Here is a 15,287-nt window from a genome sequence, read left to right as displayed (position 1 = left end):
GAGCTGACCAGCACCGAGACCCCGGGCGGCCGTTGCCTTTCGGAGGAAAGCTAGACTTATTCTGGGGTCCCCTAAGGGAAATCTTCTCAGAGCAGAGAGAGTTCCCCCACGCCCTGGGCCCAGACCCCTTTGATGGGGTGGGCAGGGGTCTCTGAAGGGAGCTCCCAGGTGGAGGCAGGTGAGGCCTTGGATGTTGTAACTGATGGAGACCCCTGTTCACTCCGACGGGCCAATTAGCTCGAGGTGACCCTTTGTCCAGGACGGACCTGCCCCTCAGGAGACCAGGGAAGGTGCAGGAGGCACCCTGCACTCCGGACAGGCCTCCATCCTCCCTGTCCAGGCATCCAGCCTCCCATCACCCCTTCGGGCACTGGAAGGTCTGTTTAAGCTGCAGCCCCTTGCCCATAACCCTTAATCCGGTGACACCAAAAGGGAGCTTCAAGGTTCAGGAAGGAGTCTGAGAGTTACAGCGAGGGCCTGGATTTCAGACCCAGGATGGAAATGGAGAATATAGCATCAGACAGGACCCAACCCCCTCTTCAGAGCACTTTGCAGGGAGCACTCCAGCTGATTCCAGGGTTTGGGGTATCTCCGCAAACTCCTGGATCAGATGCCCTCCCGGGAGAAGCAAAACCACTATAGAATTACCAGAAGACAGATTGTAGAGTTTCAATCGCATTTTTGTGAAGTTCTGTACCATATACATTCAATTTCAAATGTCAACACTTTTCTTTTTCCATCTGATGGGCAAATGTAGATCTAAAAAACAGTCTAAAACCAAATCTAAGACAAAAAATAACCATGGATTTACAGAATTTAACATATCCTTGTCCTCAAAGATGAGGTTAGTTCATGCACAGTTTAAGCAAAATACCTACAATTACAGCCCCAGTTGCATGTTTAGATACAATTCACAGAGGAGCGATCAGTCAGTAAACTACCTCATGGTTAATAAACCGTCGCATGGAGGTGGACCCTCCGTGGTAACCATGCCCGAGCATTTCAACATACAGTTCCTGGTCCTGTTGCTGGAAGCTTCCAGCCCACCTGAACGCCCAGAGTGGGTCATCTCACAGGTGCACAGACACAAAATAATCTCTACAACTTACACTTTAGACCATTGTTCGGACTCCTACTTCTGAAAATGTTCAATGTTTCATAGTAGCTGTTTTTAAACAGCAAAACCAGCAAAGAAAATACTATGCAAAAAAAAAAAAAAGAGAGAGAGAGAAGTATAGTTCTCTTGCACGGGGCATTGATGGAACATTAACAGACGGGCTGTGTACGGAGGCCCTGCCCCCAGCGTATTTAAAATCATCATTTTCAGAGCCGGGAGCTGGGCCGGGCGGGGCTCGCTCTCCTTTGGGCGCTGAGGAAGGACCACTGGAGGAAGGGCAGGGAGTCCCCTGTGGAGCCCACTCAGGAGCACGATGTCAAGGTGGGGATCCTACCTGTGGCTTCAGTATTACTCACGAATTTAAAATAACAAAGTGTTAAAAAAATATATCAGAACAAGTAACTCCCAACGATAAATGCATCAAGGCGGTGGAAAGGATTACATTTAAGGTATCAAAATTGAAGTTGATGCTGATCCCACATTATTCATTACTTCAAATGGAGATGCCTTTAAATTTATATTAAATTCAATTTAAATGCCATCAGAACCATGGTTGACAAAGTACTGACGGATGAATATTTTAGTCTGATTCAATAGCAGTAAACTTTATTTTCTTACCTTGAGGCAAGGTGATGGAGTTTTTATACTCAGTAGGTTGAACTGGGTTTGTAGTGACATGGCTTCTGATTTCCATAAAATAAAATTCTATCTTTAAAAAATGATTTTCAAGGGTTTAAGCCTTGAACTCTGAAAACATTTCTTCAGGGCTCTTTCTGCTTCACTCATTAATTTATACTCTGAAATCCAAAAGCTTTCTTATGCTTCTCTTCAAAATACCTTCAGGTTCAGAATTAACCATTAGTCGTCTTAAAGGTTTTATGTTTGATGCTGCTATTCAGTAATACTTCAACTTTATTTTTCCACTTACAGCTCTTGGTCATAGGGGAAAAGCGCCTTATACAGAAACGCACTTGGAGTTGGTGTTGAATGCATGTGCGTTAGGTGAGTGAATGAAATGCTTCAGTAATTGATTAATTATAATTAACTAGTCTCTGTAACTGGTTCTAAGAAAGAATAGGCAGCCATTGTCCGTCTGCTGGAATAGCCCTTGGCTTCAGAGTTTGCAGGTCTCGTCACAAAATGATACGGGCAGTCCCTCTGAAGAGATTATTAGTGATGTAAATATTGATTATTACTGATGCAGGGAATTAAATAGTCGTCTCTGGGCTGAGTCCTTCAGCCTCTGGCTCCATGTGCCTCCATCTAAGCTCCTAGAATTCAGAGAAGGTTTTTCTCTCTGTACCTCGTTCCCAGTGTGCTGTCTTTCCCAGAGATGTACAGGAGCTCCTGCGGTGGGATCACATTCTGTCAACCCTTCCTCGTGTATGATTATTTTCTTTAGCACAGTGTATTTTTAATTCCTGTCGATTCTTATCTAGCTAATGGCTCATTTCTCCCCTAAACCAAGGCAGCCACAGCTTCTGGGGAAGGACAGATGCAACTGAAGGTCAGGAAGCCATGGCTTGGCTGTGACTTTCAAAATAGCCTCTACAAAAAGGCAGGGGGGATCCACGAGATTTGGGAGCCAGAACTTCAACTGTAAAAGCCAAGTCCTTGATAAATAAAAAGGCCCACGACATTTTCCAATTTGCCTCCTTGAATAGAGTGGGTCCTGTAGCCAAGGCTGGGCTGCAGGGAGCTCTGAGGGGTAAACACACAGCTTTTCCAGGCTCTACTGGGGGAAGGGGGAGGGGGAAGGGGCTGAGCATGAGGGACAGCTGGCAGTGTGGGACCGGGACCGGGATGTGGGCAGAGGCGTCTGCCTCAGAGTCTGTCCCAGGCTCTCCAGGCCGCTGTGCTGCGTTCCTCCCTGTGTCTCAGGTACGGCCACTCTGGTGATGAGGGCGGGCAGCTCACAGAGACGCTGTGCACAGAGGTTTACATTTTAACCATCCCTCTCCAGACGACTGAGCAAGGCCTTCGGGGAGACATTGTCACAATCTTATTACAATTAACATCATCCATTATTTCATCTCCGGGATGCAAGGGCTGCATCCTGGTGGCCAAAAAGTAGGTTCGGGTCGTCAGGTTCCACATGCCATAGCCACCGTCTCAGGGCTCCCTGAAGGGCCACCCAGTCAGAACCGCAGTCGTCAGTCCAGCCTAGCTTTAGGTGGTGACCACTTCAAGTGCTTAATTCTGATTGTCCTATTATTTTTATACATGTTTAGAAATTGTTTTCCAAATGTATTTTTAATTAATCCAAAATGAATCATTTTAAATAATCTGTAGTAGGAGGGAAGAATCAGTGCGGAAAGGTGATTCATTTCGGCATAAAATCAGTCACTCTGGCTGAAAAGCAAAGATCTCTGACTGACATATAGAGTATCGGGAAAATAATCTCGGAAAGGGTTTTGTCTGTTTCTTGGCTTTGCAGTACCGAAACACAGATTCAGAAAAAACAAATAACTTCATCACATAATGACATGTCGAAAGTATCGCATCTTACTAACCTTTCACATGAGTAATTTATAATAAAGTCGCTATGTGATTATATAGATTTACATGTTACTTGTCAATTAGAAATATTTTAGTTTAAAGGAATATGGATTTGTTTTACTTACCAGAATCCCAATATACACATTCATGAAATGACTTACAAACTTCATTTTATACTTTTGAATTATCCCAGGCTCTGGAGGCTCCAGGGAGTCACTAAAACTTAGTAATTCTGAGCAGAGCATCCCCGTCTCCCACTTAAAAATAGAAGCTATAATACTCTCGAGCTTTTGCCAAATTGCAAATAAGTGAGCGGAGTGAAGAGTGATGTGATGAGTCAGAGCTGAATATTCTCAAACCCAACAAGTGTCAAAGCGTGATTACACAGCCTTACCCTGGGTCCCGCACCCTCAGCTCTGGCCCGGAGCCCATCTCAGGTAGGCAGGCACCGAAGTCAGGTCCGTTTGTGCACCCTGGAGCATCTTGGAGGAAAGCCGGCAGATCCCAGCATGGTAAGTAACTTCACAAATGTGTCTCTTGGGATTCTGATAAGCAGAACAAATGCATACTCCTTTAGGAATACGTTAGGACACATCGTTTCAGTTACTGTGGATATCATTATAATTAATTTGGAAAATACAAGACATATAAAAGACAAGCCGGGGTTTCCCTGGTGGCGCAGTGGTTGAGAGCCCGCCTGCGATGCAGGGGACGCGGGTTCGTGCCCCGGTCCGGGAAGATCCCACATGCCGCGGAGCAGCTGGGCCCGTGAGCCATGGCTGCTGAGCCTGCGCGTCCGGAACCTGTGCTCCGCAACGGGAGAGGCCACAACAGTGAGAGGCCCGCGTACAGCAAAAATAAAAATAAAAAAAAAAAGACAAGCCAGAGAACCACAGCCCCCTCCTCTTTCACTCTCAGCCGGAAGAATCCTCACTGCCCACCTGGTCTTCACTAGAGCACTGTGAGGCCTGGGAGCTCCTCGTTCACTGAAGGTTGAGCCCCCAAGTCCAGAAGAATGGCCAGGTTGAAGGGGAGTGGCCCTCACCCCAGTGGCATGTCCTGGCTGCACTAACGTGTTGCTGGGACATCACATAGGAGAGGGTTTATTCCCCATCAGAACAGAAACAGAGCCAAGGTCACGTGTGCCAAGGTCATTCCATCTTGACATAGTGCTTAGTGACCACTGACCTGTCTGCACAGGAGAGAAGGGAATTTACCGATGGAAATGAAGGTGGGCGTCTGCAGACAGGAAACCCCAGAGTCCCGTCGCTCTGGGATGGGGGGACCCTCCTACATCCTGGTCACCTCAGGGTCCACAGTGCACCAGGACACCAGGCTCCAGCACTCAGCAGTGGTCCATTTATTAGTTTAAACAAACCAGAGCTTCCAATTCACCATGCTGGCGCTGTAGCCAGAGAATGTGAGGTTTCAGGATAACTGCAAAGAGAGCATAGCGCACTGGAGCAACATGTTGGAGGAAAAGCATCCTTCGTATTCTAAAGTAGAGTCATAGAAAAGACGTAGCATCTCACAGGCACCGGGCGCACGAACAGACCACCGGTTAGTTATACTTGTACCTGGCATGCCGACTATGGTTTCTTTCCCCAACCATTTTGGGACTTCAAGCTCAATGCATTTGAAGGGGTAAATGTACTTGACAAAACAAAGACTTAGCTGGAAACGATGTCCACAATCTCCAGAAATTTCAGGGTGTGTAATACGTATTAAAGCGTGTCAAAAGTTAAGCCCGTAAGTCACAGAACCTCTGCTGAATTTGGATTCCAGCTCAGGAATGAGATGATGAAAGTATAAATACGCAGCCAACTGCGCTGAGCACCTCGGAGAGTTCCCAGGCTCGCCCTCCGCCAAGTGGCAGGGAACAGCTGGCCAGAATTTCTGAGCGCCTTTAATGAAGAGGATTCCTCGTTGTTCGGATTTGGTGATTAAATGGAATAAGACATATTCCTTAGTGGGTTTCCTGAAAGAAGGTTGTCCTGGAAGACACCTGGGTCTATGAATCCATCCTGGGGCCCGACAGGGCAAGGGCAGGGGTGGGGGGACCACACTTGGAAATCAAGCTTTTGGTCACATGGTTCTTGTCAGTGTGCTTTTTGTCTTTCCACACATTTCAAGAATCTTTCTTAGACTCAACTAAGAAGTCCGGGCTACTTTATGTGTTGGGATTTCCTTCCTCAGAATACAGCACCAAGGATTTGTAAAACAGTCTCTGTGTGGGTCCGTGGATGTGTCCTGGCTGGTGGAATTATGGAGTGAAACTACGCTGCACTCAGGGCAGAAGCGGGGAGACCGAGGAGCCTCCAGAAGCCAGGACGCCTCCAGGGGCGCTGCGGACACGTTCCCAGGCCTTGGGAAGTTTCTCTCCATGATGGCAGAAGCTGTGATCATCACCAGTAGCTCAAGGCTGAAGTCTGTACCTACGAAGTGTTTACTGAAACTAGCAACAGTCCCCACGGTCCCCGCGTTCCCACTTAATTAGCTTCTGTCTCACTCACCTTTTAGGGTTATTTATTGTCTTTCTTGACAGACAGAAACGGAGGCCTGGGGTGGTGGGTGGTGGAGTGTCCGGCTGGGCTGCCTCACCCCACACTAGGAATTACACAGGCCCAGCTCCGTGCTGGTTCACTGACCCTGAAGCCAGGCACCCTGGCTTTGCTGCGCAAAGCCCCATGGAAATGAAAGGTCCCAGGTAGAACACAATTGAAATCCTGGTCACCTGTCAGAAAAGCATGAGTCATCACTTACTTGCCCAAGCAGCGGACTTCAGACTGTTGACCAAAATCCTCAGAAAGAAATATGTTGTGTTATCCACACACACACGCACACACACACACACACACACACACCTGAAATACAAGTTCACAAAACACTCCTTATATTCCCGGTGTGATACTTTCTCTTCTATCCTATTTCATTTAAGGAAAACTGGACACACAGTGGATAGAAACCCACAGTTTGAAAATAAGCCTGAATTGCTTAGACCGTCTTGCATATTCACGGCTGCATCCCTACAGATCCACGGCCCAAGCATCTATCCACTAGGCTGTTTCCACGTAGGGTGAGACACTTCCGTTTCTGTAGCCACAAGAAATGTGTATTCAAGAGACACTGAGCTAGATTCTTAGTGTGGTTTCTAACCACCTCTGCTGTCTGAGCCCTTGTGTAGTTGAATCTATGGCTTGAGCTTTTATCCAAGGTAGTTTAAACAACTTCATGAAACAGATGGGTGTTATCAGCAAAATTCACAGGGGATGTCCTTTGTTTAAGGAGCTCTTACTAACTCCAAGAAGATCACATGTAAATCCAGAGAATCTTGGGATTATAAACTCTTAGGTCTAGAAGAAATCGAATTGGTCCTGCTTCCCAATTCTTGTTTTATTAATTAAAAGGAAAGCGTCTGTGGACTTAATTGTCCCACCCAGCATCTGGTACACGACGGCAGGGCAGTTATACGAATTGAATTAATGAACTTGCTAACGTGGCAAGGCCAAGGCTGAACAGCAGGCACCAGGCTGGGGATGCAAACTTTGTATCCACGGTGGTGCGTGTGGGAAGTTCTGGGTTTGCACCACAGTGTCCGTGGCCCGAGCTCGTCTTCACACGGGGAGAGGAGCCGCTTGCCCACAGCCAAAGGCACTCCCAGCAGAGTGAGCAGACTTACGGCTACTCTGTACCATCTGCACATTCCCGTGTGGCCTCCCACACCTCTGAGCTGAGAGATAAGATGGAGTCCTGGCTCCCCCAAAGGCTTCATCTCTCCTAAGCTCGTCTAGAAGGCAAACCCACAACCCTAGCCTCAGGAGCTCCATGTTTTGATGAGGTTGGAAAACATGGCGGGGGGGTGGGAAACATGGAACAGGAAGTTTTGTTTAATCTATATGCACACCCCTGAGATGGCATTCCCAAGGGAAGTTAAAATAAGACTTTGAAATGGAAATTGCTTAAGAAGGGCCACGCAACTGATAGGGAGGGACAGGAACCCACAGGGCCCTTCTGCTTCCTCACCCCTGGATGTGGCTGGGAAGGTTTTTCATTTGTAAAATCCAAGGTCATTCTAGTCACTAGTGAAGTGCTTGTGAGGAATTATTAATAGAAATTGTGAACAATACCACTCAGACAGAATCCTGATCTATCTGCCTGTGACAAGCAGAGTGTTAGGGGTTCTGAGAGCTTTGGATAACAACAGCTGGTTCTTCTCATAAAAACGGGGCACCTGTCAGCTTTTCCAATGAAGAACTTTCATGCGAAGCATACTAAACTCTCCTCATCCGGCTGCCAGCGCCCTGCCATCGGGCAAAGGTATTTTTAAATGTCTTCCAATATATTTTATTACCTGCAAGGGCAGCAGAAATAGTTTGTCGATGTGTGACGCCCTCCTTTCCCAGCACGACCCGAAGCGAGCCAGCAGCTTAGAGATGGCAAGCCATCACCCTAATCACTTTTGACTTTTTTCTTCAAAACCACATCATGAAAATGCTGCACTATGAAAAAAGGGGATTGTTCACAAGGAAAAAAAAAAAAGCCGGGGTTTCCGTTCAGAGTGCACAGAGTCTCCTGCCGCTCCGTGTGCCACCCTGGGCCGTGGTCAGGGTGACACTTGCACCGTTAAGGGTGATGGGCTTCTCCCCAGTCCTGGGACAACCAGGTGGCCTCAGAAAAGGCACATGGTCTCTGGGACGCTGCCCCAGGTGATGTTGATCTGCCTTCCTGCCCCCACCCCCGCCAGCTGTTGGTGCACTGATGAATTAATATTTGTAAAGAACTGAGAGCTATTTGCAGAGGGTGTCAGGGGTCAGGAATCACACACCTCCTCTCAGAGTGAAAACGCATGAGGAAGAGACGTGCAGATACGAATCAGGCTAAATGCCCGTTGTAAGTTACAAGCCTGCCCTAATTCTTAGTTTCCCGTGAGCCCGCGGCTCCGTGAATTCAGATGTCCTCCCTAAAATAGCAACACAGAAGCTCCGGGGCCCACGTTTGATCTAAACAATTAGCCAGGACATTCTTCTGACTTACCAACAAAGGTCCTAAATCAGTGGAGCTCCCCCTGGCTTTCTTTTCAACGTTATAAAGTCTCTGTCAGTTTCCCCCCTTCCCTTGGAAGGTTACATCACTTTCTTTTTCTTCTCTATTTCCTTTTAGGTTTGGAATCACATTCATGGACAGTAGACACAACGCCTATTTGCCGTCTATAAGGTTTAGGAACCTTTCTGAGTTATCCCTCCAAAAAAGAATTCTATAATTAGCACAGCAGAGTTAATAATATTCAATGAATTGAATAATACATTACATAATCCTTAACAGTGTCAGAAAATCTTCTGATTGTCTGGTGTTTCACATGGGCTCCATTTGACTTATTTTTGTTGTTGAAGTGTAGTTGATTTACAATGTTGTGTTAATTTCTGCTGTATAGCAAAGTGATTCAGGTATGTATATATATATATATATATATATATACACACACACACACACACACACACACATTCTTTTTTTATTCACATGGGCTCCATTTTAAACACAGCCTTTTCATGAGAAAATAATCTTGAATTTGTTACCACAATGTACACTTTGCAGCTAAGGAATTCTAGAATGAAAACAGACATTCCTTCCAGATAACACATTCATGACGATGTCATCTGACATTCTTTCAATTTGGTAGAATTGCAGGGCTGCCTGATCCGGGAAGGCCCCGAGTCCCAGTGCCTCTGTGTGGATATGGCTTTAGGGATGGTTTCCTACGACCTGCTCCCGGCACGGGTGAGACGGAGAAGGCCAGGGAGTTGAGGGAGGCCACGTCTGACCCCTCCCTCAACGACCCCTTCCCACGCCTTCTCAGATCACAAGATACTCGATAAAGGCACATTTAAAATGTGGCTTTCAAACTGCTCCCTCTTACAATGATTCCTTGGGACACAGGAGTCAGACACGGGGCCAAGATTGGAGCCAACAGCAGGTAAGGGAGAGTTTCTCCCGGGGCACCCCCTGCCCCCAACAGGGAAGAGACGCTGCATCCCTGCCGCCCCCAGGGGCACTGTCAGGGGGATCAGGCGGTGCCCCGAGGGGCGGGGACGAAGACAGCCCCCATGGAGAGGCCTGGGAGCAGGATGCCCAGGTCACACAGCCGGAGGGGGACCCAGGTCACCAGGAAGCTGTGCTGGGGGAAGACGACCTCAGGCCCCAGTCCCAACCTTCGCCCATCATTCCCCAGAAGCACATCGCTTGTTGAGCCCCCAGTGGTGTTTCTTACCCGTCATCCTGAACTTGAAATATTTACTTGTGCTCAGAATCTGGACATGCGTGTCCACTGAAACTAGGCACGTGGACCCCTCTCACTCAGCTCCCGATGTATCTGAAAGAGACAGAGTAACACAAGGAAAGAGTGAACTCCACTCGGGCCTGTCTTTCCCCAGGCAGCTGGTGCACGACAAGCGGTGCCGAGTTGCTGACAGGTGATGAGTGACAGTCCCCAAATATTCCTGAAATACTCGGTCAACTGGATACATCTTGCTTAGGGGCTGCTACTCCACATGATGTAAGGTAGACATACCTCCTGCTCCAAATTAGATTGTGCAGGTGAGGCAGGAATCTGAGGGGCCCAACTTCAGTGTGCAGTTAGGGGAGCATCGCGGTCTGCCCTGGGAGCTTAACAGGGTGTGTGTTTGTGTGTGTGTCAAACCGAAAGGCAAAGATGTGCCTGATTCCTAAGGTCTGAGCAATTTCAACTACTGTTTGTGCCAAGAACACTCCGTTAAAAAAAAAAAAAAAAAAAGGAAAGGAATTTACTGGAAAGGGCAAGAGATGGGGCCTGCCTATGTAAGTTGAGGGAGCCTGGGGGGCGTCCTGTGGAACTCGGGTCAACTGGAAGCTAACAGTTTACTCTTTAGAAGAGAGTAAATTCAAGCAATGTTTGCATAAGCCACGGCTCTAGACTTTATCTCCCTTTCACATTTTGATTTATTCTTGGAAATTTAAACTCCATGGGTGAGTGTGTGTGTGTGGTGTGTGTGTAGAAAGAGAGACAGACAGACAGAAACAGAGAGAGACAGACACAGACAGAGACACAGAGACAGGTATATCATATCAAAAAACTGGAAGGTCTCAGGAAAGAAACCAAGGACTAACATTTTAGTTTCCAGTTGCAGAAGATAAAAGGCCAGAGGCCCTGTTAGTCCTCATTCGCTGAGCCCGGGCAGAGAGTAGGTGGGCCCCCCTGAAGTGGGCCCCCGAGGTTTGAGAGCTGAGACCACCATCATCCCTGCCTTTCTGCAGGGCAGGGGTTTGGATGCTACAGCGTGTCTCTCTGTTTCTGCAAATCCTGAAGCCCTCTTTTGTGAACTTGCAGAAAAATTTAAGGAGAAAATGATGCTGACAGCTGCTCTACTGAAACCAAGAAGGACTTTCCACCGTTCCCCACCTGCATAGGAAATTGCCGGCTGCACGCAGGATTTCACATTGCTGTGTTTGCGCCTGTCTACAGGTCCAGTGGGCATTTACTGGGCCGCCCCCTCTGGCAAAGCTGAGACACGAGGACGCCTCACCCCCGCCACCCTTGGCCAGCCCCAGCCCATTGACCTCACTTCATCCATGACCTTCGGAAAGCAGGGGAGGCCGGGGACAGCGCTGAGGGCCTGCGTTGCAAGGAGGGGAAATAGCCTGGAAAAGCAGGTCTGGGCTGGACCACTTGAGGAGCGTGGGGTTGGTGCCTGGCCCAAGGTGGAATCCGCAGCACAGCCCTCGCCCTGGGTTAATCCGGGCAACTCACAAATCTCAGGCGTCTCACCTGTGAAGCCAAGAGGACAATCGTGACTCTTTTGTAGTTGTAGGGAAGATTAGGTGAGATAACCCAGAGCAAGGGCACAGAGTAAGCGCTAACTGAACACCGGCAGCTACTTCCTTTACTTATTAACTGCGTGTCCTCAAACAAAACGTTCAGAACTCCTAGTGGCCCCCTGTGTACCACGTGAAGAAAGTAGCATCAACCCAGAGAGGGCTGAAGGATGTCGTTTAAATGAGATACTGGACGTGGTCTGCCAGGTGAAGGAGATACAGCTTGTCCACAAGGAGGTGTGTCAACTCCAGCTCTGCTCGCAAAGCATCTCCGGCCAAAAGACCCCCCGCCCCATGCAAGTTCCATGAGATTCCCCGGTTTCTCTTCCAAACTACCGAAACTTCCAACCTCTTAACTTCACCCAGATCACTGGAATGAACTGAGGTTTAGACATTAGCCATAAAAGGTACGTGTGTTTTAGACGAGTGGGTCTCTTTTGGGTCCCAGAAACTGACACATAAGGATGGAATGGTTGTGCCTAACAGTGGCTGAATGAAAACTTTCCTGGTCATTGGCAGCTCTCAGTCTGTCCAGCCTCTGTCCTCTGAGACTCCCCCCACTACACCTGCTACCTTCCAGAAGCCCAGGGCTAAGTTAGCAGAAGCACAATGACACAATGATGCCTCCCTCCACACGTTCCATGTGGGCTAACCATGCCGCCGCCACCATCACCCCAAAAGAAAATTTCCTCAGAAGCCAAAGAGTAAACACACGTCTGATCTATTCCTTTCCCATCCCAACGTTGTCTGAGTTATGAAGCAAATTAGTAGCCACTGATTAAACAACTAAGCTACTGGGTTGAGAGGAAAGTTTTCAAATGCACTTACCTATTTAACCTTTCTTTCAAGGCCACTCATTAAAACTAATGGCAGTTAAGTTAATAAAAGTCTCTTTCTCAGCATTGAGCTGCCCACCCGATCAACGTGTGTCTGCCGAGGCTTGCGAGGTGGAAAACGGGCCCGGAAGTAAATCCGTGCTTCAGGGGAAGCTTCCCCGCCCCTCAATCCGGTGCCTGTGTGGACAGACGCAAGCACACACACGCGCACCCACGCGCACACACCACGCACACGCACGAGCATACACACACGTGTGCATACACATGCACGCGCGCACACACACGTGCACACACACAACCCATACACACCCGCACGTGCACGTGCGCACACACCCATACACACACGTGCACACACACACCACCCACACATGCACACGCACATCCCCAAACAAGTGTGCGCGCACACACACGTGCACACACACAACCCATACACACCCACACGTGCACGTGCGCACACACCCATACACACACGTGCGCGCACACACACACATGCACACGCACATCCCCAAACAAGTGTGCACACGTGTGTGCACACACACTCTCTCACACACACACTGTGTTCCTGCAATTTTAAGTTTTTGGCTATAACATATACAAAATGTATTTCTAAGCAGAGTTGTCAAATTAATTGATGTAATTGCTAAAAAGCCACTCCTTCCTCCATGGCAGTTAAAAGCCCATAACTTCAGTAATGCAGTAAACAAACTTGTTTTATCCACGTCAGACCCCTTTGAATTTTCACCTAACAGGGATCCAGCACATATCCCAGAGAATTTTACTAGAAGTTGTCTCAGGTGAGAAAACATGTTTTTTCTCACTTCCTGCATAAAGAAAGCTGGAGGCGTGCAGGAGATGGTCAGTCATCACCCTCAAGGAGCCGCCAGCAGGTGGCTGGACGGGAATGGAACCCCAGCTGCTCCCTCTTCGACGTCTCACCTTGCAGACACTTCACCTGCACGTGGCATTTCAAGATTCCAGGATCACTTCACAGGTGTTTCATAGGACACATATTTAAAATAGATGCTAATCATCTGCATCTAACAAATTGCACTAAAAAGCAGTTGAGGCAGCGCCGTGTGGAGTGGGTCCAGACAAGGTCAGAGATCACAAATGAAAGAGAACAAAGGGTGCTGGCGGAGACCACGGCTTTGTGGCCCTGGCCTCCAGGACCTGTCCTCACCGCCTCTTGCACCCAACTGTCTACACTACTTTCTGCACTGGACTGTTCACACTGCTACCTGCACCCAACTTTCTGCACTGCCTCCCTCACCTGACTGTCTACACAGCCTTCTGCAGTTAACTGTCCACACAAGACCCCTGCAGCTAGCAGTATGTGCAATTTCCCAGCACAAAGATGTGTTTTCAAACAAGAGCAGGCAAGGAAATGAGGATGATTATGTAGGAAGATGGCGCTCCGGGTCCTGCTGGGGGGTGAGAGTCTCGGGTCTGATTCTGCAGGCAGCTGGGTCCCCCCTCCGCCCCTCCACCAAGAGACTGTTAGGTCTGCGATATTTTGGAGGTCAGTGTAGAACAGCTTGGTGCAAGGAGGCCTTCGAAGCAGGATCCCAGGGCTTGGATACTGCAGGGGGCAGACAGAGGGGTGAGGGCCACAGGGAAGGCCAAGAGAAGGATGGAGAGGCAGCAGAGGGGGACAGAGGAGGTGGACCTCAGGCATCACTTTTCCGCTATCACGTGTCTTCCCATCAGAACATTTTGGGGACTTCCCTGGTGGTCCAGTGGTTAAGACTTCGTCTTCTAATGCAGGAGGTGCTGGTTCAATCCCTAGTCCGGTAGCTAAGATCCCATATGCCTTGCAGCCAAAAACACAAAAAAAACATTAAACAGAAGCAATATTGTAAGAAATTCAGTAAAGACTTAAAAAACCTGTTGAAAGGACAATGTTCAATTTCACTTGAGTCTGTGGCTTAATGCATCTCTTGTTCTTCCTTCTCAATACGTTCTCTCTGCTTAGAGCATAAACTACTACTTGAAAGTCACGGTCTCTTTGAACAAACCCCGATGTCTTTCCACAGACATGCAAGGCAGCCACCATGAACGAGAAACGCACAGGGCCGGGCTCTGGGCGTAGGATTACTCTGCTCTGTGCTGGTAGACAAAGACCATGGACCGAAGACCACAGATCACTGTGTTCCAAATACATACTTTGATGGCTGCACAGTGACTGAAGTGCTGAGATGCCAATAGGAAGCTCCTAAGAAACCCACATCCCCTAGAGGTTTACGGTGGGTCCTAAGGGGCTCATTGATAACACACTTGGATTCACTAGCGGGACTGTGAGTCAATCACACAACGAAATCTAACAAGAAATTCTTCAAAACTCATCCTGCTTCTCCTGCTTTTAATTCTTGTTGAACTGAAAAGTAAGTACTTTAAAGAAACCCAAGTCCACCCCCAAGAGCCCAGGATTCCAACATGAACCAATGTGAAAGCAGCTTGCGCAGGTGACTACACGTCCCAAGATTCCAGAGCTCAGGAAAAGCCTCACGACCAAACCTATCACGTTGATTCTATCATATTGTTCCTTACCTTTTCTATCTGCAAACACTTGAGTCGACAAATATTCAGTTTGATGTTCAGTTCACATCAAGGCAAACCTAGGAAGGTTCCCTACCTATTGCGTTCCTGGATCTCGGAGCTGGCTGGAGCCGGAACACGCAGGCTTGTATCTAACTGTCTGCACAAAAGGGGTCAGGGCCCAGGTTTGACCACCAGCATGCCTCCTTCCTGCTGAGTGTGGTGAAGGGTGATCTGTGCACCCGCAGGGCTAAAGCCTCTTCCCACCCTGGGTATCACTACCTATAATGCAGACACTTCCCTGCCTCTGATGAAAACCAAAGGGCTTTCGGACCACCCTGTGGTGGCCATGCTAAGCCACTGTCTCCACACAGCTCTGTTTGCAGGACGTCAGTGGCCTCTGGAAACGTCTGACACATTCAAGGGCTTGTGGGGTCATCACATCCCCGATCTGC

This window comes from Leucopleurus acutus, assembly GCF_964270905.1.
Source record: "Leucopleurus acutus genome assembly, chromosome: 3".
Taxonomy (NCBI): domain Eukaryota; kingdom Metazoa; phylum Chordata; class Mammalia; order Artiodactyla; family Delphinidae; genus Leucopleurus; species Leucopleurus acutus.
Note: the sequence above shows the minus strand (reverse complement) of the source record.